The following is a 22,393-nucleotide window of genomic DNA, read 5'->3' on the forward strand; positions in this document are numbered from 1 at the left end:
GTGGAGTGTAGGGGACGGAAGCCGGACTGTAGAGGGTCAAGGAGGTTATTGTCTGTAAGGTGGGCGCTTAGGCGATCGTAGACTATGTGTTCAAGGAGCTTGGAGGTGAGTGGCAGCAGGGAGATGGGTCTGAGGTTGTTGGGGTCCGCGGGATCCAGGGAGGGCTTTTTGAGGATGGGGGTGATATGCGCGTGCTTTAGGGGGGAGGGGAATACGCCAGTAGAGAGGGAAAGATTGAAGATGTGGGTGAGGGAGCGGATGAGGGAAGAGGGGGGTGACCGGAGGAGTTGAGAGGGGATAGGGTCCAGGGGGCAGGTAGTGAGGCGGGCTTTAGAGAGGACTTTGGCGACTTCCTCAGTAGTGACAGGGCTGAGGGAGTGCAGTGCGGGGGGGGTTATGGTGGGCGGGGCATTGGGAGAGGAGGGGGGCAGTGCGGTTGTGAGGGCAGAGGAGGGGGGAGATGAAGGGGTGACGGGGGCGAGGAGGCTAGGTGGGGAGGTAGATTGCAAGTTGACGATGTCCTTACGGATAGCGTCAATCTTGTTGTGGAAATGGGTGGCAATCTCGTGGGCGGTGAGAGAGGTACTGAGTGGAGGAGGGGGGGGGAGAGCAGGGAGTTGAAGGTGGAGAAGAGTCGGCGGGGGCAGGAGGAGAGGGTGTTTATTAGGTTAACAAAGTAGGCCTGCTTGGCGGCGTGGAGGGAGGAGGTGTAGATAAGAAATGCAGATTTGTAGAGGGAGAAAGTATGAGGGGACCTGGTTTTGCGCCACAGTCTCTCCAGTGCGCGACTGCAGTGTTTGAGGCGTTTAGTGCTGTCGGTCTGCCATGGTTGGAGCGGTCTGGGTTTGATGATGCGTGTGGTTAGGGGTGCCAGAGAGTCTAGGGCAGCTGACAGTGAGTCATTGTACAAGGTGGTGGCTATGTCAGGACATGACAGTGGGAGGATGCTGTCATGTAGGCAGTCGGCGGCAGAGTGGAGGGGGGACGGGTTCAGGTTGCGGAGGTTGCGGCTGGTGATGGTTTGGCGTTTTTGAGGGGGGAGTTGGGGGAAGGGGAGATGGAGAAGGTGAGGAGGTGGTGGTTGGAGAGAGGGAAGGGGGTGTTCGAGAACTGGTTGAGGGTACAGAGGTGGGAGAAGACAAGGTCCAGGGTGTTCCCTCCGAAGTGGGTGGAGGATTGAGTGTGCTGTGTGAGCACGAAGGAGGAGGTTAGGTGGAGGAATTGGGAAGTAGCCGGGGTGTTGTCGTTGATGGGGATGTTGAAGTCCCCGAGGATGATGGTCGGTAGCTCAGAGGAGAGGAAGAAGGGGAGCCAGGCGGCGAAGTCATCCAGGAAGCGGGCTATGGATCCGGGAGGCCTGTAGATCACTGCGATCCTTAGGGGGGTGGGTGAGAAGAGTCGGATGCAGTGCGCCTCAAAGGAGGGGAAGGAAAGAGAGGGTGGGTTAGGGAGGACCTGGAAGGTGCTAAGCGGTGATAGGAGCTCAGTCTTGGTGAATGGGTCCAGATGAGACCTCCATGGGTGAGTGCCGCAGGGGAAGTGGAGTCAGTGGCCTGTACCCAGGTTTCGGTGACTGCTAGGAGGTTGAGGGAGCGGGAGATGAAGAGGTCATGGATGGCGGTAAGCTTATTGCAAACCGAACGGGCATTCAGGAGTGCAACCGAGAGAGGGGGGATAGATATGGGGAGGAGGGGTACATGTATGAGGTTGAGGGGGTCGCGTCGGCTGGCGTGAGCAGGGGGGGCTCTAGGGGGGGTGTGAGGTGGTGAGGGGCCAGGGTTTGGGCAGATGTCCCCAGCTGATATGAGAAGGAGGAGGGTGAGGAAGGTGGCGTGGGAACGGGAGGTGTAGGAGCGCTTGGGTCTGAAAGTGGTGGCAAGTGGGTCAGCGGGGAAGTGGAGTAGCAGGAGGAGGTGGTGGGTGCCATAGTGGGGAGAGGGGAGAAGTGAGGGGGCGATATAGAGCTGCTTAGCGGGGGTGGGTGGGTAGAGGAAGGCGGTTTTAGGGATGGAGGAGAGGAGGACAAGGAGGAGGAGCGCGGGCGGCATGTTGGGGTGAGCGGGGTGCAGGAAGGGTCGGGGTGGGTGAGGGGGTGCTGGTCAGGGATTGCGAAGCAGTGTCCGAAACGCAGTGGGAGGTGGCTGGTAGTCCCAGGTGGGGTGGAGGGCAGGGGATCCCTGGTGGGATGGTGGCCGTGCTATCCCTGGTGGGTTAGTAGCGATCCCTGGAGGGATAGTGGTTAAGGGTCCCTGGTGGTTAGGGTTTCCGGTGGGTGGTGGGATCCCTGGTGGCTGGCGGTGGGATGGTGGTTGGGCTCCCTGATGGGTAGTGGGTGCCCCTGGTGGAGTACCTGATGTCCTGGAGCGTCGGGGTGGAGGTGGATCCCTCCTATGTTAGGAGGACCGTTGGTGGTGGTGGTAGCTTCCCCGGAGGAGCGGAGGCGTCCCGCTGCGATTCCAGCCACGGCCGGCAGGAAACACCACGGCTTCGGGTGCCGTGGTAGGCCTCAAGCCACTTCGGACCGCCGGAGCTCCGCTGGAGGGACGGAGTGTCTGTGTCCCCTTCAGGGTGTTGGAGGGGACATCGGCAGCAGGCTCAGGGGCCCGGATGGCAGTGGATCGGGCGCGGGGGCGCCGGAGCTGACGAGCACGTGGCTGCTCTGGGCGAGCTGGTACCCGGTGGTCGGGATGAACCCAGGGCCAGTGAGGGGGGCCCTGGGGAGGCTGGCTGATCGGTGGGGACCGGGGAACAGAGCAGCGGCGGCCTGGGCTGATGCCCGGCGATCCGGGTCAGCCGCGCCAGAAATCGAGGCCGCGGCTTCGGGTGCCGGGTAGGCCGCAAGTCCCGGAGGTCCGGGAAAAAGGTCCAGTGGCCTTACCTGGCTGATGAGCAGGGACCGAAGGATCGTGGGGCACCCGTTAGGGTCCGCTGCTGCCCAGATGGCAGCGGATTGGGGCCAGGGGAGCAGGAGCTCGCCGACGCACGTCCTTCTCGCCGTTCACATGATACGTGATAATCCAAAGAACAGAGGTATACTGCTCAGGCAAACAATCCAGATTAATCCATGACAGGTGCAGGCTCTGGCTCGCCACCACACACGATGCAACAGGAAGAAGGGTCAGCCACACACCGACACAGGTCCTGTATACATGTCCTGGTGTTTTGTGTGTCCTATAGATTAATAAATATACGCTATATCCATAAATACTCCGGTGTTCGGATGACCCTTCTTCCTGTTGTATACATGGTGATGCACGCAACTACCAGACTGCTATGGTTTAGATTGATACTCCTTCGGACCCTCTGACACATTGAGAGAGAGTGGTACCCTCACTACTTCCATAATGGGGAGAGATTTTCTCCATTTCTGGAGGTGGTGGGAAAAGGAGAGAAGTCAGGACGATCAAGCTCCCCCTGCTGGGGAAACACCTGAACTCACTCCTGACCCCTTCAACTGCAAAGTTTTTGTGTGTCCAAGGAAGGAGTAGATCCATTCCTTTTCTCTCTAATGGCTGGGGAGCAGGAGGAGCTGGATTCCAACCCAGAGGCTGAGGATACTGAACAAGAGATTATCTCTGGCTCTAATGAGAGTGGACAGAATGTGGTGTCTGACCTAGAGGTCAGAAAAGAGAAATCCTCTTTTCTGACCTTTAGGTCAGGCACCACATTACGGAATAACTGAAAGACTCCACATTTAATAGAACCCAAGAAAACATTAAAATAATTGATGGGGAACTGGTTGAAACTGGTGTAGGGGTGTCTTTTCCCTACATGGCTCTTAAAAATAGCTTGCTGTATCAAGTAGTGAAGCAAGGGGAGGAGGTGGTGGAGCAGCTAGTGGTCTCCAAACGCTTTTACCGGATGGTACTAGATTTAGCCCATGGTCATATAATGGGTGGACACCTGGGTATAAAGAAAACTAAGGAGAGAATAACCGAGATATCCTTTTGGCCTGGTTTACATGCAGATGTCAAAGAGTATTGTGAGTCATGCCCAGAATGTCAGTATTCTGCACCCCATTTTCACAGTCCACTGGTACCTTTACCATTAATTGAAGTGCCTTTTGAAAGAGTAGGCATAGATCTAGTGGGACCAGTAGTTAAGTCTGCCTGGGGCCATCAGCACATACTGGTTATACTGGACTATGCCACATGGTATCCTGAAGCCATTCCTTTGCGTAATACCTCTGCTAAGACTATTGCCAGAGAGCTTGTGCAGGTATTTGGTTGTGTGGGTACTCTAAAAGAGATATTAACAGAGCAGGACATGCCATTTATGTCCAGAGTCGCAAAATAATGTTGTTCAAAATCTCTCATCTCTGTACCTCGGTCTACCACCCCCAAACTGATGGTCTTGTAGAGAGATTTAACAAGACGCTCAAGAATATGTTAAAAAAAGTGGTGGACAAATATGGGAGAAATTGGGATTTTTTGATACCGTACCTCATGTTTGCTATGCAAGAGGTACCTCAGGCAAGCCCAGGAAGCCCAGAGAAGGGTTTACAACTGGGGTGCCAGAATCTGTACCTTCAACCCTGTGGATAGAGTGCTGGTGCTAGTTCCCACAGTGGAGAGTAAATTCCTCACAAAGTGGCAAGGTCCCTTTGAAATTATGGAGAAAGTAGGTGAAGTAAACTATAAAGTTTACCAGCCAGGGAAAAGGAAACCTTAGTAACTATATCAACTTGGAAGGACAGAGAGCGTTTACTGGCAGTACCAAGCCCCCAAAAGAATATGGTCCCCATGGCACCTCAGGTACCTAGAACTGAAACCTTGTCAGTAGCCCAACAGAATGACGTTAAGGAGTTTGTGAGAAAGATAGGAGACTTTTTCTCTCACCTACCCAGACTGACCACAATAATACAACATGAGATAGTTACACAGCCGGGTGTCCGTGTAAATGTAAAGTCCTATAGAATACCCAAGGCCAAGCGGGAAGCAGTGGCAAATGAAATAAAGAACATGTTAGCGTTGGGAGTGATCGAGGAATCTCACAGTGATTGGTCAAGTCACATAGTGTCAGTCCCAAAGCCAGATGGAACAATCAGATTTTGTAATGATTTCAGAAAATTGAACAGTGCGTCTAATTTTAATGCTTACCTGATGTCTTGGGTGGATGAGCTCATTGACAGGTTGGGAATGGCCCGATACATAACTACCTTAGATCTGACTAAAGGCTATTGGCAGATACCAATGAAAATCAATGGTAAAAGTGAGCGCTATCCAAACAGCTGCTATGCACTCAAGGTAACCAACACAAGCCTTAAATAACAGAATAAATAGTGCAGCACTAAAAATTGACAATAAGTATTCGCAATGATTAAAATATTAATCAATATGAACAGTCTGTGCAGTTGTAAAGTGCCAAGTGACTGGTAGACTCAATGGTGGTGCTCCGTGGGTAATAGTAGAATTGTGCACTCACCAGAAGTATAATAATGATACGTGTTATATATTATATCCATGTATCCTCATCAGGTATAGGTCTGGTCAAATATGGTAGTCCTCCCTCAGGGTGGTCATCATCAGGTGCCCAGAAGTCAGGATTAATCGAATCCAGATAGCCAGAGGTTCCTGTTTGGGGGATGGATGGAGCTGTCTGTTAACAGCAAGTCTTCCTCCTCTTGGCAAGGGCTCTGTGGATAAATACTCCTCAGGTTAGTTGATAAGTTTACAAAGTCTGCATAGTCTTTGTTGATGAGCTTAACCATTGCTGTTTTGCACAGACTGTTCATACTGAATAATATTTTAATCATTGCGAATACTTATTGTCAATTTTTAGCGCTGCACTATTTATTTTTTCTTTTTTTATTGGCAGATACCCCTAACGGAATCTGCAAAAGAAAAGACAGCATTCTCTACCCCCCCCCTCGAGGGGTCCTTCTAATATTAACAGATGCTGTTTGGTTTGCATGGTGCTCCTCCTCCTTCCAGAGAATGATGGGCAGAACGTTAAAACCACATCGCCAATACGCAGCTGCCTATTTGGACAATGTAGTCATCCACAGCCCAGACTGGGAGTCTCATTTGCCCAGGTTGCAATCAGTATAAAGTTTGCTTAGGAAATCAGATCTTTCCGCCAACCCCAAAAAGTGTGCCGTAGGCTTGGAGGAGGCATACATTATTGGTTGAGGACTGATTAGGCCTCACATCAATAAAATTGAGGCAATTCAAAAGTGGCCCCAATAATAAATAAAAAGCAAGTCAGGGCATTTCTTGGGATCACAGGCTACTATAGGCATTTTATACCCAATTTTGCCACCATTGCAACTCCACTGATAGATCTGACAAAAGGTAGGGGGTCAGTTATGATTGAGTGGAATCCTGAGGCGAAGACAGCATTTCAAATGTTGAAACAAGCTCTCTGTGCCCAACCTGTTCTTGTGACCCCAGATTTCATAAAAGACTTTGTGGTACAGTGGATGCCTCTGATGTTGGACTCTGTGCTATACTGTCCCAAATCAGAGATGGGGAGGAGCACCCCACTGTCTTACTGAGCAGAAAGCTTGAAAAAAATGATAAACATTATGCAATTGTTGAGAAGGAATGTTTGGCCATCAAATGGGCCTTGGAGGCCCTGAAATTTTACCTGTTGGGAAGACAATTCAAATTGGTTAGTGATCATGCCCCTGTCAAGTGGATGTGTGATAACAAGGAGAAAAATAGTCAAATGAAACGGTGGTTTCTTGCGCTACAAGCATTTAAATTCACAGTGGAGCACAGAGCAGGGAAACTTCAGGATAATGTAGATGCCCTTTCCCGTGTCCATTACTTGGTTGGGACAGTTGCTCAGCCGCAGTGGCTTGAGTAGAGAGGGGGGATATGTGACATTATGAAAGGCAAGGTGATTGATGGACGCTATGTGTCACCTCGCATGCTTTCATATCTGGGAGACTAAGGTGGAGTCTAGTCCAGGTTTTCCAGGCCACTTTGGCAGAGTTGGTTCCAGACCGGATTTTGTGGTCCACTGATGACCACCAGCAGGTGGTATAAATCAAGCAGGACTGCAGCAAGTTGCTCTTGGCCTGGGACTCAGGAAGCAATACCTGAGAGAGCTGTGGATGAAAGAATTTGCTTTGTACAAGAAAGGAAAAGAAAGCCCTTCACCTGTGAGATAGGAATCTCCTCTGTTTAGTTAGTGCCTGGATGACGAGGGTTTATTTTCTGTTCTGTTTTGTTTATGATGCATGCAACCTTTTAAATAAAACTGGCTTCAAGTCAGATTTTTAAGAAAGACCTGCTTTCTGGACTACCTTTTTTCCCAGGCAAATGTAATAACATCTAGAGCATTCTAAACATTCATTCTGGGTTGAATACTGTGGCGCTCACTAAAGAGGAGTAGACTGCAATTTTCATGTGCACTTGCATTCCGCAAGAGCAGTTGCTCCAGAGGTCAGTAAATTAGGTGAAGCTTCACTTTGCAAAGAAAACACAGTCACATGCTAGGAAAAAAACAGCATTTTTGCTTGCACATGATTGGTTGATGGAAGTCAGCAGAACTTCCCCCCCCCTTTACCAAGCTCTGGAGCAACTTCACTTGCAAAGTACAAAGCCTTTAGTAAATCGACAGCAGTGTATATTTGAATACATTTATAATTAAATCTAGATATGATCAGAGAAAGAATTGTATCCCTTTAGATATTTAAAAGGGAAAGAAAAGAAGCAAATAAACCCATTGATAGTGGACAATTATCTCTGAAATAATAAGGCTAATTTACTGAAGGAGTTAAAAATGATTCACACAATAAATTGTAGCATGCTCATTTTGAATACCTAATCGTGCAGATTAAATGCATATATAAACAGGATTCTGCTTTTAACATGACATTTTATTCTTTAGTAAGTCAGTCTCGCTTACTGGAGCTTGTAAGGGAGATAGCTACACCTTCTTTGTGCTTGATGTTTGTAAACGTGTGACAAAGACTTGAGGTTATTATAGACAGATACTACTCTAAAGCAGGTGTAGCAAAATCTAAAAATAAATAATTTGCTATCCAACCATATTCAAAGAGCACAACTGTCAGTCAGGGTTACCAATATACAGCAACATCTATTCTTTAATAAGAAACCGTATGTAATATTTTCAACTGCGGCCATATTTATAGAATTGCTGTTAGCATATTCAGTACACATTTACAAAAACAAAAATTACTTTTTCACAATTGACAACCTGGTTTCCATTTGTTTTGGTCCATACTCAGGATTGCTGAATGCTAAATGGTATTAGGCTGGTATCAATGTTTCAGGAGCAGACTATCGTGGCCTCCTTATCATGAATATTGTGCTGCAGTGAGAAAAAAATTCTTGATATAAAAACACTGAAAACAATTTACCCCTTCAAGTGCTAACTCACTGCAGATTTACTGCTGAAATTCTAAAAATGGCAAATAAATCAAATGCAATTTCGGCACATTGAATTTCTGGAACCTTTATACATTCGACCTATCAATTTTGTTATTAGCCTAAACAACATTTTAAAGATTAATATACAATATATTTTTACTCCAGGAATACTAGACTAATATAAAAAATACAATATTATTTTTGTATGTTTAAAATACTTTGAAGACTTGATATGCACATCCACCAGATTAACCCTCTGTCTACTGAAATCCTTGAGTGCTAGCAGGTAAATAAAACAAAAATGTCACTAAACTGAAGCGTACCTTTTAAGATAAAAGCACAAGGTATTCTTTAATATTTACTTTAGTATTTCTTTACTTAACACAAACAACGACAAATACATAGCAAAGGGATTCTAATATGTACAAACATATAGACTGATTTAGGAATATACAGTAGTAGTTGTAATCACATAGCACTGGTGTCTTTGTATCTGATAAATGATGTTATAGTTATTATCTAGCAAATTCAGAATCTGTATCACATGCTTAGAGGTAAATCATATATATTATTACTTCATGATGTTTTTTTTTATTGTTTTTGCAATGTTCAAAAAGAACAATGTACAGGCTTTTAAAGAAAACTGGCACTAAAAGAAATAATGCCACACATCTGCATACATTACAAACGGATGCCAGGTGTTTGCAGTGCAGCCTTAATCCCTTGAATTGGTTGCCTGCTTTTAACCTCCTTCTGACCACAGTTGTAAACGAGCCCTAAATACTTCTTTAAAAACTAATGTAAGTAATATTCATCATTGTTAATATTAAAGCAGAACTGTGGCTAGGCTATTGACATTTAACTAATTATAACATATTCTTAACAAGCAGTAAGTGCTTTAAAATAGGTCCTCGCTGACCTCTCTAGCTGCAGTCACCATGGAGTAATTCATGCTCACATTTTGACAAAAAATAGTGATTTGCCGTCAGATTGTTTTGTTCCCCTCTCACCAGCAGTAAACTGGCTTAATCTGTAATGTAAACACAAAGCATGTGCAAAGGAAGAGGAGAGATAACATCTGCTTTAAAATGTTTTGGTCAGTTACAATGAAACATGAGCATGGAATTTAAAATAAATATAGATCAGCCTACTCTTTATGCAACAGTCAAGGAGTTAGGTAAGACAGGAAAATAAATAAATCAATTTGCAGCCCAAGTTCCGGAAATGATACAAACAATTGTGAAGCATAGGGCTAACAAATAAATAATTCCTGTCACAGCTGACAAAAATATACTATCTCCTCTTAAGTAATGTCTGTAATTATACGATTTTTCAGTTAAAGCCACAATTTTCTCTCTTGCTCCCTGTGGTTCCTGAAACCAAATGTATCTCACCTTTGCAAATTACTTTGTCCTTATTTATTCCTGAGAATTGTTGTATATATTTCATCTGTAAATCAGAATATAATATTAATAGCTATGTTTCAGGAACAATCCACAGAAACTACAAGCAATGCCTTTTTTCTATATAGACAGTATGGAGTGTGTGATTATAAAGGTGGAGGGTGTGGAAAGGTAATCAGTCATGAAAACACCACCTAAGTGAGAAGCCTCAGATGGAAGCAGTCATTTTCTGATTTATGTGTAGTAAGTTTAATCACTACCTCAGAATTACCATGCTAATAGATATGGGTTTGGCAGCTTCCATCAGTGTCTTCCATATACAGTAAGTACATATTTTTGAGACTCCTGAGCATGTCTGGTTTTGATACTGGAACACACAATGCAGGTTTCTCAAATACAAAAAGACAGATGTACAACATAAAAGCTAGTATTAACAATTTGAATGTGAGTGACAATGAAAAAGATAGAGGAAGTTGTACAGCATAAGCTTTAGCTACAGCCCTACTTCCTACTGCATAACAATTACTAGTGATGAGCTTTGAATTTAGGTCAACCATGAGTTCGGTCCAAACTCTAGCTCTTTGCAGCTCAGGAAAACAGCAAACTAACAGGTTCATTTGCCACCAAAGCAACAAGTTACTTACCATGCTTTTCCTGGCTTTTGAACTACTGTCAAGTGATGTAGAAGTGTCAATAATGGGGTTTTTCTAATGTGCCAGCCCCTCCTCCTAAAATTCAGGGAGCGTTTTCACTGCTATAGAGTGCTATATAGTGCTACATACAGAGCTATAATGTTTCTGCAGCTGATCTCAGCTGAAAAATTTGGATTTTTGTTTTCAGCAGGGTCAATCCTGTATTTCACCCCAAACCTTGCTGTATATTCTGGAGCTCTGGAACTATCAAAGTGACACACATAATGTTTCTGTAAAAATCATCTGCAAAATGTATAGTGTTTGCTGCAAGGTAAATCCTGCTTTGTGTCTTTACATTTTCAGGTTAATCCAGTGCTCTGTCACTAGAGAATATATGTGGCTATTCCATATCTAGTAGTGGGATCTAAGTGTTTGGATTCCCACCTCCCGTGGTCACTACAACCTTCTATCAGACAAAAGAATATCAACTGCTGATTCCCAAACTACATGAATACAAAAAGAAAATACCCCTTTGGGACTTTAACGCAGCTTGAAATATATCACATGTATAAATTTAAAAAGAAATATAATTTATTGTACAAAAATTCTTTAAAATCCTCATACATATAGTAAAACCCATACAATGGCTCTGACAGGGTCATTAAACATAATCCCCTATGTTAGAATAAAACAAAAATATATAATAGCCTCAACGTGTTTCAATCATTCCAATCCAAGATCTCCAGGGGTAGTTGAAAAGGAAGAGGTGGAGCCTAAATTGGAAGGGAGGAAGTTTACAGATGAAGGGGTGGGAAACATTTAGATTTGGGGGTGGGATTTTAGTCTTGCGTAGGACAGCACAAAATCAAAATACACCACTGCTTGACCCAAAACATTGGGATCAAACATGGGCTGCCACAAAATCTTGCTCCTTCAATGCTGCAGTGGTAAAAAGCAACTACAAAATACTACTTCAGTGGTACATGATTCCCACCAGGTTACTACACACTATACCTAACACTTCAGCTCACTGCTTTCATGACTGCTTGGAGGCAGGCTCTTTTTTACATACCTGGTGGTGCTTCCCCTTAGAGCAGCACATTTACTGACAGATATATGATATTATCCAAACCCTCTTTTGTCAAACAGTGCAATCTAACCCATTTGAGGCTCTTCTCAACTGAAAACTGGATGGATTGACTAAATCTCAGTTCACCCTCATGATGCCCATCCTTACAGCCACAAAGCAGGTGATTGCAAAGACATGGCTCTCACTGCACCTATCTGCCTCTAAAGTCAAACCTTAAATGCACTTGACTCTGGTTAATGAAAAACTCTTTGCCAGACTTCAAGTTAACATGTCTAAATTTCATAGAGTATGGAAACCGTGGGTCTTGACTTACGTCCCACGCAATTTTGACTGGCCCAACTATTAGAATTGTAACAACAGTCTCTACATTACCTATGGATCATTTTCAACACTAACCCTCCTGATTGGCTCCCTACACCTCCCCCACCCCCTATCTTAAACCCTTTACTTTCTTACTCTCTTTTTTTCTGTTTTTTCCCTCTCTACTTTCTCTCGCCATTTCATTGAAGCCTATTGCTTATACTGCATATGTGATCCATGTTGCACCACGCCTAGCAAGTATTATGCTTACTGTTAATGTCAACACTGGTTCACAGTTATTACAGTATGTATTATGTCTCTCTATGTCCTGTTACTGGATATCTCATCCTCTTACACCGATGCCAAAGGTTTAAGAATATTGCCTTGCTCTTCCATTCACCTCTTTACTTATTTTTTGAAACTTCCCTGCAGAAAAAAAGAGCTGGATGCATTTCTAAATGTACAAAATATAACTGTATACTATCATTTATAGGTAATAATGCAAGGGGTAGTTGATTGAAGGAATATTTGATTGCCTCTTAGGGAATCGGGAAGGAAATTTTCCCCCCGCTACAGAAAATTGGTTCATGCTTTTTTGGAGATGTTATGCCTTCCTCTGGATTAACTGTGGGTATAGGATTATGTATATAAAGTTCTTTAATTATTTTTTTGATTGTTGATTTTAATTTGAGGCAGACTGAGCCTCCTGGACTATAAAATACATAAGGTCATACTCAATACAACCCTAATCAAAGCTAATTATAAAGTCTTCTCAAGCTGGTATCTGCTAGGATTACTGATATATACCTTCATGAATTTCTAATGAGGTTGTTTCACCTTTTGTGGGTGTGAGCTAAAATTAAATAATGCAGCGCTAAGAATTATAAAATAAGTATGCAGCGCTAATAAGAATATAAAATCAGGTGAAGAATCAAATAAATCCAAAATTGCACAATATCATAATTCAGCAACTCAGTCCATACATAGTGGTAAAGCAAAGTGATTTATGTGCAAGTGTTCATAAATCCATAATCATCAGCGGCGGAGGGAGAGGTCACAAACCAATCCTTCAAAAGTGGGCTCCCATGGAAATGATGAGCCCAGAGAAAACTTCCAATAGTGTAGTAGGTCTTTAACAAAACTCCAGCATATACAGAGTGAGAACAAAACTTACATCCGGATCTGATATGACCACCAAGGAGACACTATTGGAAGTTTTCTCTGGGCTCATCATTTCCATGGGAGCCCACTTTTGAAGGTTCCTGATGACCTGGATTGGTTTGTGACCTCTCCCTCCCCCGCTGAGGATTGGCATGGTGGAAGGTTTAAGAGTACACCTAGACTGATGACATCTAGTAGCCTACACGCCGATGACATCCTCCTGGCATTACAAGTCCAGAGCACCAGGAGCAGGTCTTAATTGCTCCACGCGCAGCTAATGCGCTATCTGGTTAGTGCAATGTTTGTACACTCTCAAGAGCACAAGAGTCACGGTTATCCTTCTATTACAGATTTATGAACACTTGCACATAATCACATTGCTTTACCACTATGTATGGACTGAGTTGCTGAATTATGATATTGTGCAATTTCTGATTTATTTGATTCTTCACCTGATTTTATATTCTTATTAGCGCTGCATACTTATTTTATATTTCTTATACTGGGTCTTAGAGGTTGCCTTTATGCTAGCAGCTTGATATTATTGTTCCCAGCGCTCAATTACCACTTTTATATACAGCGCTAAGAATTGACAATATCAATATTAGTGGTGATTCCACCATTCTTATTCATCAAGGTAAGATCTAAGAAATTGACCTCCACAGAACTTTAATTATATGTAAACTTAATGTTACTGTCATTAAAATTTAAAGTACCAAAAAAGTTAATGAGGGATTGGATACCTTTACCCCACACTGGAGAGGGACACATAAAACCAGGGCAGTCTCTCAGTTGGAGACAAAATACATTTTTAAGTTAGGCACTCTACACCCTGCAGGACTCAACATTGAACTGGATTTGAATTGTTTTATTGACAATAGTTAGTTTATATGCATTTTATGTTATATCCTCGGGTTATTATTATATTTGTTTTATTTAACGTTTACTGTTCGTCCTAGTGTAACATAGAATGAATTATGCTAGTATATGTTCGTCTTTCAAATGTACTACTTTTATGATACTTAATATGTATGATTTTAGTATCTCCATTTTTATTAATTTTGTGTGGAATCTTGCCTAATAGCCGGATGCCTTTCACACCTAATACTACTTATCATAATTTAATCTATCATTTTTTATAAGTGTTTGAGGAACAAGACAATAATCCTCTACATACACAATATTGCGATAACTGGTATCTTAATGTATTCATTTTTGTCCGGACATTATTAACTTAACTAATTTAGATCTTTTTTTTCCAGACAATATTTTACATTTCAAATATTTTTATTGAAAGATTTTGATACAATACAAAATAATATAAGTACAGTTCACAATCAGGTGCATACATACTTATATGAAAGAAAAAAAGAAAATCCCCACCTATTGACTGGGGGTATATGAACAAATTGAATTTGACCCCTAAATAGTCAGAGGAGGTTGCCCAGAGGTACGGGAAATATTGTTGAAGATGAGCGACAGAAGAGGGGGGCAAAGAAATACTGAGAGCCATTGTTTTATGAGGATTGATTTGTAAGCCCAATATAGCTGAAAAGCCGGAAAGTAAGCTGTAACAGCGTATACCCAGAGACTGACGCAGTCCTCCATTTTGCCATTTTGGCAAAAGCAGTTAACTATCCTGACAAACATACTTCCCCCTCATTCTCCCCCTCCCCTTCTGAGAGTCCCATTTGGCCAGTGTGTATGTGTGTTAGGAGTGTCACAGGAGGCCAGGGCCTAGCAGGGGGCTAGGAGCTATAAAGTCCCCAAGGGAGCTGGGGCCTAGCTGTCCAAAGAACCTGTAAAATGTAACACCTCATACAAGATAAGGCAAGCTTTCCCCAGAGTTCAAGACATTCCAAGAAAGGCTGGACCAGCTAACACTTTTAAAAATCCATTTTTCCCCTATGTCTCATATCTTGGAATATGAGAGGCTTACATAAAAACCAGACATATCGTCAGATTGGCTAAGAGAAGACGAACCATTTGATAGATCACTCGCCTTGTCTCGAATACATAGGAAAGCTGAAAAATAGATCTTATGAACCATTCAGTGTATAATTTCATAATTCATATCTAATCAATCCTCAGACGTGTCTGCATAATAATCTACTTGTCACTTGTGCATAGGAAAAGTTATGAGCCAAAATATGAACTACACAAGATTTTGGCTCTAGTTTAGGTCCGTATTGGAACTGACTTTGGAGAACCTGCACTTACAGGGAAGGTGAGGGACCTTGAAAGAACTGAAGCACAGAGTCAAAGTAACTGCCTTGACTTCTCCAGAGCTCCTGAAGGTGGGATGGGTTGCTCTCCAGGCAATTCCCAAGATGTGACTACACTGTCCATATGATAATAAACCACCAAAAAAATAAAAAGTTCATGCATAACTAGGAGGATTATGGACACTAGTTAGACACTTAAAGGCTACGTAGGTTCACCTTTTTCGGTAAAATTTCACTTTTCATAATAAATAGAAGCATTTTCTATTTCTGGCTTAGCCGTCCCATTGTGCTTATCTCTCACTTACCTACTTCACTGAAGCTTTAAAATTTCATATGTGTTTGGAAAATGTTTTTTTTCTTTTATCACTTCCTGTAGATCATATAACATCCAGGAAGCTTTGAATCCCAGAATACACTGCCTTCTTGCATCACAGAATAGGACCTGATCGGGCATGTTCACCACTCTGTACCAAACATCCCTCATTACTATACCAACTTCCACCCATTTTCTTTACAATCTGATTGTACAATCTGCTTCAGATTTACGTCAGTTATGTAGTACAAGGGCCTATCTGATTTGATACAAATTAAATAGATTGTTTAGGTAGGTCCTCCTATTCCATAGTTCTGGTAAATATAAAGGAAATTGTATAGAGATTGCATAATCAGATTGCATTGTGTATGACAACAGTCGCGCTAAAGAAAGTCCAGAACTTTTTTTTTTTAGAGCTGAGTGTGGTGTGTTTTTACCACCTTTATGGTGTGTTTGCAGCATGTTTCTGAAATGTAAGGCAAAGCACACATTTTCTGTGCAGTTTGCCTTTTGGAAGTGCACAGATGTAAATGGAGCCTCATTGTTCTTGTGTAAACAAATCAATTTCACTTTCAGGCCTCATTCACACCAAGCATAGTCGGAGCACATTTTTTGGCTTTTTTTCCCCCTTGATACAAAAAGGCAGCCCGTTGATTTCAATGGGCTGCTCTAAATATGGCAAAGTAGCTCATGGGACATTTTGGTGGGTTGCACATTTTTTTACTGTGCATTTTGTTGCATTTGTCACTAGCTTTTGCAAGTGGCAAAATGTGTGTTTTCTTATGCGTTTGGTGTGCCCTTAACAAGTAATGGCACAGAAAGTGCCATACACTTTAGGTGTATAAAGGTAGCCATACAATATACTATCTGTTTGTACAATCTCCTTTTAAATTTACCAAAACTATATAATAGGAGAACACTCCATCTATCCAATCACTCTGTAGCCAATCAGGCAGGCCCTTGCACTACATAGTTGACTGACCATTTGGAAACTCGGGCACTGCCCGAGGGCCCAGGGTCAGTAGGGGGCCCCATGAGATGCCCCTGGTACCTTTTTCATAGGCTTTTTTTAGTTTTGGCAAGGACACAGGGGCCCCATGATCCCCTATTGCCCGGGGGCCCCATGAGTTGTCAGTCCACCCCTGTTGATGAGAGATCTAAAGGAGATTGTACAATCAGATTGTTTAGTGTAAGGTGAGCTTTACAGAACCCAGGACATATTTCTCCTGTTTTCAATACAACTATCCACAAAGGCAATCTGATTGCTCAGCTCCTGCACACTCTGCTAAATGAACAATATGTGCAAGATGAAATTAAGTTAGAAAAAAAGAATTGATGCCTGTGTATTTAGTGAGAATGGTGATCACTTATTGATTGTATTGGAAAACCATGGACCTGAGGAGGTGGGTGGGAGTCATCTCCGGGAAGTGGAAGGCAGCTGCAGGGTGTGTGCTAATCAGGTCATCTGGTGAAATCCGTCCTTTATCTTAACAGTATTTACATCCCAAGGTCTGTCCAGGAAGTAATGGAGAAGTTTTTTTTTTCTATAACAAGCTGGGCACTGAGCTAAGGGCTGTGTAGGATAAATAGAAAGCTGTTTTATTTATGCAAAAGAAGTACTTTAATGCTATACTGGTATATAGAGGAGTTGGAATTTAGGAAAAAAAGGTGAAATTATCCTTTAAGCAAAATGTAGACTCAGGTGTTGCTAACAAAAGACAAGATGAAATTCACAGGGAATTACAGAGGTGCAGAAAGAATGAAAGCTAACAAAGATACACAATGGAAATGGAAAGTACAAGGACACTGAAATGCTCAAAGGACATGATTCTGAACCTGTCTGAACTATCTCACTGGAAAGATGTCAAAGTCAACAATCAATAATAGGCAACATATACATTTGTTCCCCACAGCGAATAGTATACATGGTACCCCCTCCTCTGCTCCCTCTCTCCCCCCGGATCCCTGCACCCCCCCTTCCTCATTACATACCCCTGCGCCCGCACATAGCCCATATAAAGTGGTGTGCTGGGCGCCAGGGAGCTGCCTCCTGCTGGGAGTCCCCACACCTCTCCTCGGTAGAGCGCCGAGGAGTCTGCCGCCCCCACATGCAGGCCACCTAAATGTAGCTGTATACCCCCTCCCCTTGTCTTGGCAGGCAAAGCATGGCCCCGATGTTCCCACAGGAGACAAAGGCCGCGCTCCTTGTGTGTGGACAGAGTGAGGGGTGGGGCTTGTTGCCATGGCAACCAGAATTCAGGGTGGTCATTGCCTGGCAAGCTGGGAGCGTCCTGCTCTGGAGATAAAAAACAGAGCAGGTCTCGGGCAGGGGTATGTTTCCCTGCTCGCAACCCAGGGTGCTGTGAGAGGTCTTGAGCTGTGGCCAAACCCTACAGCCAAGTCAGACTGAACCGAGAGCCTGTCCTCTGCCTTTTGCTGTGTGCCCCTGGACTTAACCATTGCCTGCCAGAGCCTGCCTTCTGTTGTGTGCCCCTGGACTTAAACCATTGTCTGCCAGAGCCTGCCTTCTGCTGTGTGCCCCCTGGACTTAACCCCTTGCCTGCCAGAGCCTGCCTTCTGTTGTGTATCCCGGACATAACCCATTGCCCACCAGTCTGCCCCTATGGTATGGACTTAACTTTTGTTTTGCCAACACCTTGCTATACTTATCGTACAATAAAAGCCTTGTGTGCCCCACTGCTCTCTGCCTGTGTTCTGTTCCACCTACACCTCCGTCACAATGACCCTACATACAGCTGTGGGGTGGGGAATACTATGATTGGCTGTCAGTTTTGACAGCTTCCTGGAGGGATAGCTTTGGCAGGCCTGAATCAGCCTGAGCTTATTGTTAGACACAACAGGTTCAAGAATACAGGTTGCAAGCAGGAACACACTGAGAGTCACTGGGGACCAGCGGGATGATGTACTAGAGGGTACAGAAATGATGCTGGAGGGTACTGGGAGACCCTTGCAAACAATCCCTAGGAACAGGAGGAATCCATCTACAGCAACACTGAGCACTTCAGGGTCACAAGGAGTATAAAGGTCACTTCCAGGCTAGACTTTGGTTTCTCTGAGTCTTAGGACCAGACTCCTCCACTGTTACCACAGTTCTTGGCAGGTTATGCTGAAGTCTGAAGACTCTTATCTTCCTGAACCATGGTTATTCATGGTCTGGCATCAAAAAGGTCTCCAAAGAACTTGTTGTAGGTTGCATCATTTGTGCCCCAAAGTACCATCTCACTAGCTGAACCCCTGTTGCCCCTTTGTGTACCCTGGGAGTCCTGGGAACACTTGTCCATGGATTTCATCCCTTTAAAGGCTGCACAGTGGTTTGGGTTGTGGTCAATAAGTTTTCAAAAATGGGTGCATATTTCCCATTTCCACTCTTCCTTCAGCAGCAGCTCTAGTACTAATTTTCATTTGTGAAATATTTAGACTACATGGCCTGCACTTCTGTATTAGTTTTTATGGCATGTCCAATTCACATCCCAATTTTATAGCACTATGTAAATCTTTAGACATTTTTTGCAAATTTCATCTAATTCAAATTGCCCTCCTCTCCATCCACAGTGACAACTGGCCATCCATCTTGCCATAGGCTTAGCTCACCCATGATAACTAGGGATGGGCTACGAGTTCGAGTTTAACATAAGTTTGACTCAAACATTCGCTGAACACTCGAATGGTAAGGGCGTTCTTTGGGAAGTTCGCCCGCATGCCACACAATGCAATGTATGCATTGTGATTGACCAAAACAATGTATCTGACCACAGGTCAGGTGCAATGCTTTGGCCAATCACAGCTGAGTTCACAGGAAGAGCCATGATTGGCCAAAGTCTCTGTGACTTTAGCCAATCATGGCTCAGGGGCTAAGTCCACACCCCACACTATATAAGGCTGCTTACATAGCAGCCTTGTGTAGTTTGTTGGTGGAGTTAGATTGGTGAAAATAGTTAGTAGTGTGTTAGGAGACAGTGTTGTGAGTGTAGTTGGTGTAGTGCAGTGTTGTGGAGCATTGTTGTGGTATCAGTGTGTTGTTTTTACAACACTTCTGCATCACTGCTGTTCCCATATTTTTTTTTCACTCTTTGTGAATTTTTTTAATTATTAATTTTTTTTGGTCAGTATCAGGTTCCGTTGCTGCATCCTTAGTGTTCCCCTTTTGTGTCACAGGTGTTCCTCCAAATTTTTCCATTTATATATTTTAATTTTATTTATTTATATTTTGGCTGCAGCACTAAAACCATTTATGGCATCATTTCTGTTCTCCTCTTCTGCGCAAGTGTTTCTCCTTCTGCGTCAGCAGTGGTTCACTTTTTTTTTTCTTTTTTTACATTTCTTTTCTTTTTTTTTACTGCTGTGGGCAAAAAAAAAAATCCCAGATTTATATAAAATAGGTAAATAATAAAACAGTTTATAGTGCACCAAGCACAAACTTTGCACCCAAGCACCAAAATCCCTTCCCACACTCAAAAATAAAGTTACATAAATCCCCTAAAAAAAAATCCCCATCATGTCTGACAGGCCAAGAGGGAGAGGCAGCTGCTCACAGGCAGCTAAGAGAGGGCAATCAAGCATCTGTGGCCAAAGTGAAAAGTGGTGTTCATGAATATAGTGTATCCTCTGCAGGCAGAGCACGCTTGTCCTTTTTGCTGGTCCTGGCCATTTTATTGATCCACAACATGCAGAAGAGATGGTGGAGTGGATAACTAAGCCATCCTCATCCTCTGTCACCCAGGCTCATACTATTTTGCCTTCCACTGCAGCTGCCAAAGATGCCTATTACATAGCTGCTCCTTCTGTAGCCCCACCATCATGCACGGAGGAATCACCGGAATTATTTGATCATAGTGTCAGTTACATGCTGCTGGAGGATGCGCAGCAATTTGAATGCTTCGATGTTGTTTCCCAGGTTGAGGAAAGGAGTGACGTGAGCCTAGAGAGAGGTGGTGCCAGTGAGGGAAAAGAAATTGGCAGTCATGTTCCCCCAGCTGTAGCACATTGCCAAGTTGGCTCCAGTGACAAGGAGGAAGGGGATAATGAGGTCTACTGACTGTTTTTGGGAAAACAGTCAGTAGACCTCAGAGGAGGAAAGTGAGGAGGAGACACAATTCCAACGAGGCAAGAGCACCACCAACTGTTTCCCTGCCATAACCCCACAATGCACCCAAAAAAAAAAAAAAAAATAATGAATTAATAATATAAACAAAATAAAAAAAAACAAACAGTGTGCCCCCCCCAAAAAAAAAAAAACGTACCAGACCCGTTAAGTCTGGTGGAAAGTTAGGAGGGACCCTACAGTATTTTTTAAATCCTGGCAGGCCTAAAGGGCCTGGTATGGCTTTTAGAGGGAACACCACACACTTTAAAAAATAAGTTTACTGTGGGGTCCCTCCTAACCTTCCTACCAGACCTAAAGGGCCTGGTAAGGATTGGGGAGGGCCCACGCAGTTTTTTTTTTTCCAATAAAAATTAAATTTTTTAAAAGAAAACCAATCTGCATCTGCAGCAGGTCCTATTCATTGTACAGATGTGCAATTTTGCAGGTAGTTTAAGGGAACCCCCCAGGCATGATATTTAAAGGAATTGTGTAAATCCTCCTCCTGAAGATTTACCCATTTTCCTGAACAGCCCTTTTTTTTTTGCTATTCGGCACTGCACTAATTCAACTGGTAATTGCACGATCATGCAATGCTGTACCCAAACAAAATTTATGTCCTTATTTTCACACAAATAGAGCTTTCTTTTGATGGTATTTTATCACCTGTGCGCTTCTAATTTTTTGCACTGTAGACAAAAAAAGACCAAAAAATTTTGAAAACTAATATTTTTTTACTTTCTGCTATAAAAAATATATAGTAAACTCAAAATTAGTAATAAATTTAGGCCATTATGTATTCTGCTACATGTTTTTGGTAAACAAAAAATCTCAGTGAGTATATATTGATTGCTTTGTGTGAAAGTTACAGCATCTACAAACTATGGTACAGATACTGCAATTTACACCATTTTTTGCTATACAGCACTGCACTAGTTTAACTGACAATTGCGAGGTCATGCAATACTGTACACAAATGAAATTTATGCCTATTTTTCACACAAATAGAGCGTTCTTTTGGTGGTATTTGATCACCTGTGCACTTTTTATTTTTTACGCCATAAACACAAAAAAAGACTGAAAATTTTGAAAAAATACAATATTTTTTACTTTCGTCTATGAAAAATATAGTAAACTCAAAGTTAATCATAAATTTAGGTCAAAATGTATTCTATAGCATGTCTTTGTAAAAAAAATCCCAATAAGTGTGTGAAAGTTATAGTGTCTGCAAACTATATATATATATACTGCAATTTATGCTATTTTTTGCTATACAGCGCTGCACTAGTTTAACTGACAATTGCGTGATCATACAATGCTGTACATAGATAAAATGTATGTCCTTTTTTCACACAAATAGAGCTTTCTTTTGGTGGTATTTGATCACCTCTAGGTTGGGTTTTTTTTGCACTATAAACAAAGAAAGACAGAAAATTTGGAAAAAAAACAATATTTTCTCATTTCTGTCATAAAAAAACTAATTTAGTCATAAATTTAGGCCAAAATGTATTTTGCTACATGTCTATGGTGAAAAAAATCCCAATAACTGCATATTAATTGGTTTGTGTGAATTTTATACTATCTACAAACCATGGTACAGATAATGGAATTTACACAGCTTTTACTTTCTGACTGCCTATCACATTTATTAAGGTGCTAAAATACCAGGACAGTATAAACACCCTAAAATGACTCCTTTTTGGAAAGTAGACACCGTAACTTATCTGCTGAGAGGCATGTTGAGTCCATGGAAGATTTATTTTTTCCACATATTTTTGGAAAATGACAAAACTTCTTTTTTTTTTTACAAAAAATTGTCACTTAAA

The sequence above is a fragment of the Staurois parvus genome, unplaced genomic scaffold (assembly GCF_062004578.1).
Source record: "Staurois parvus isolate SC_StPar_1 unplaced genomic scaffold, SC_StPar_1.0 ptg000202l, whole genome shotgun sequence".
NCBI classification, from domain to species: domain Eukaryota; kingdom Metazoa; phylum Chordata; class Amphibia; order Anura; family Ranidae; genus Staurois; species Staurois parvus.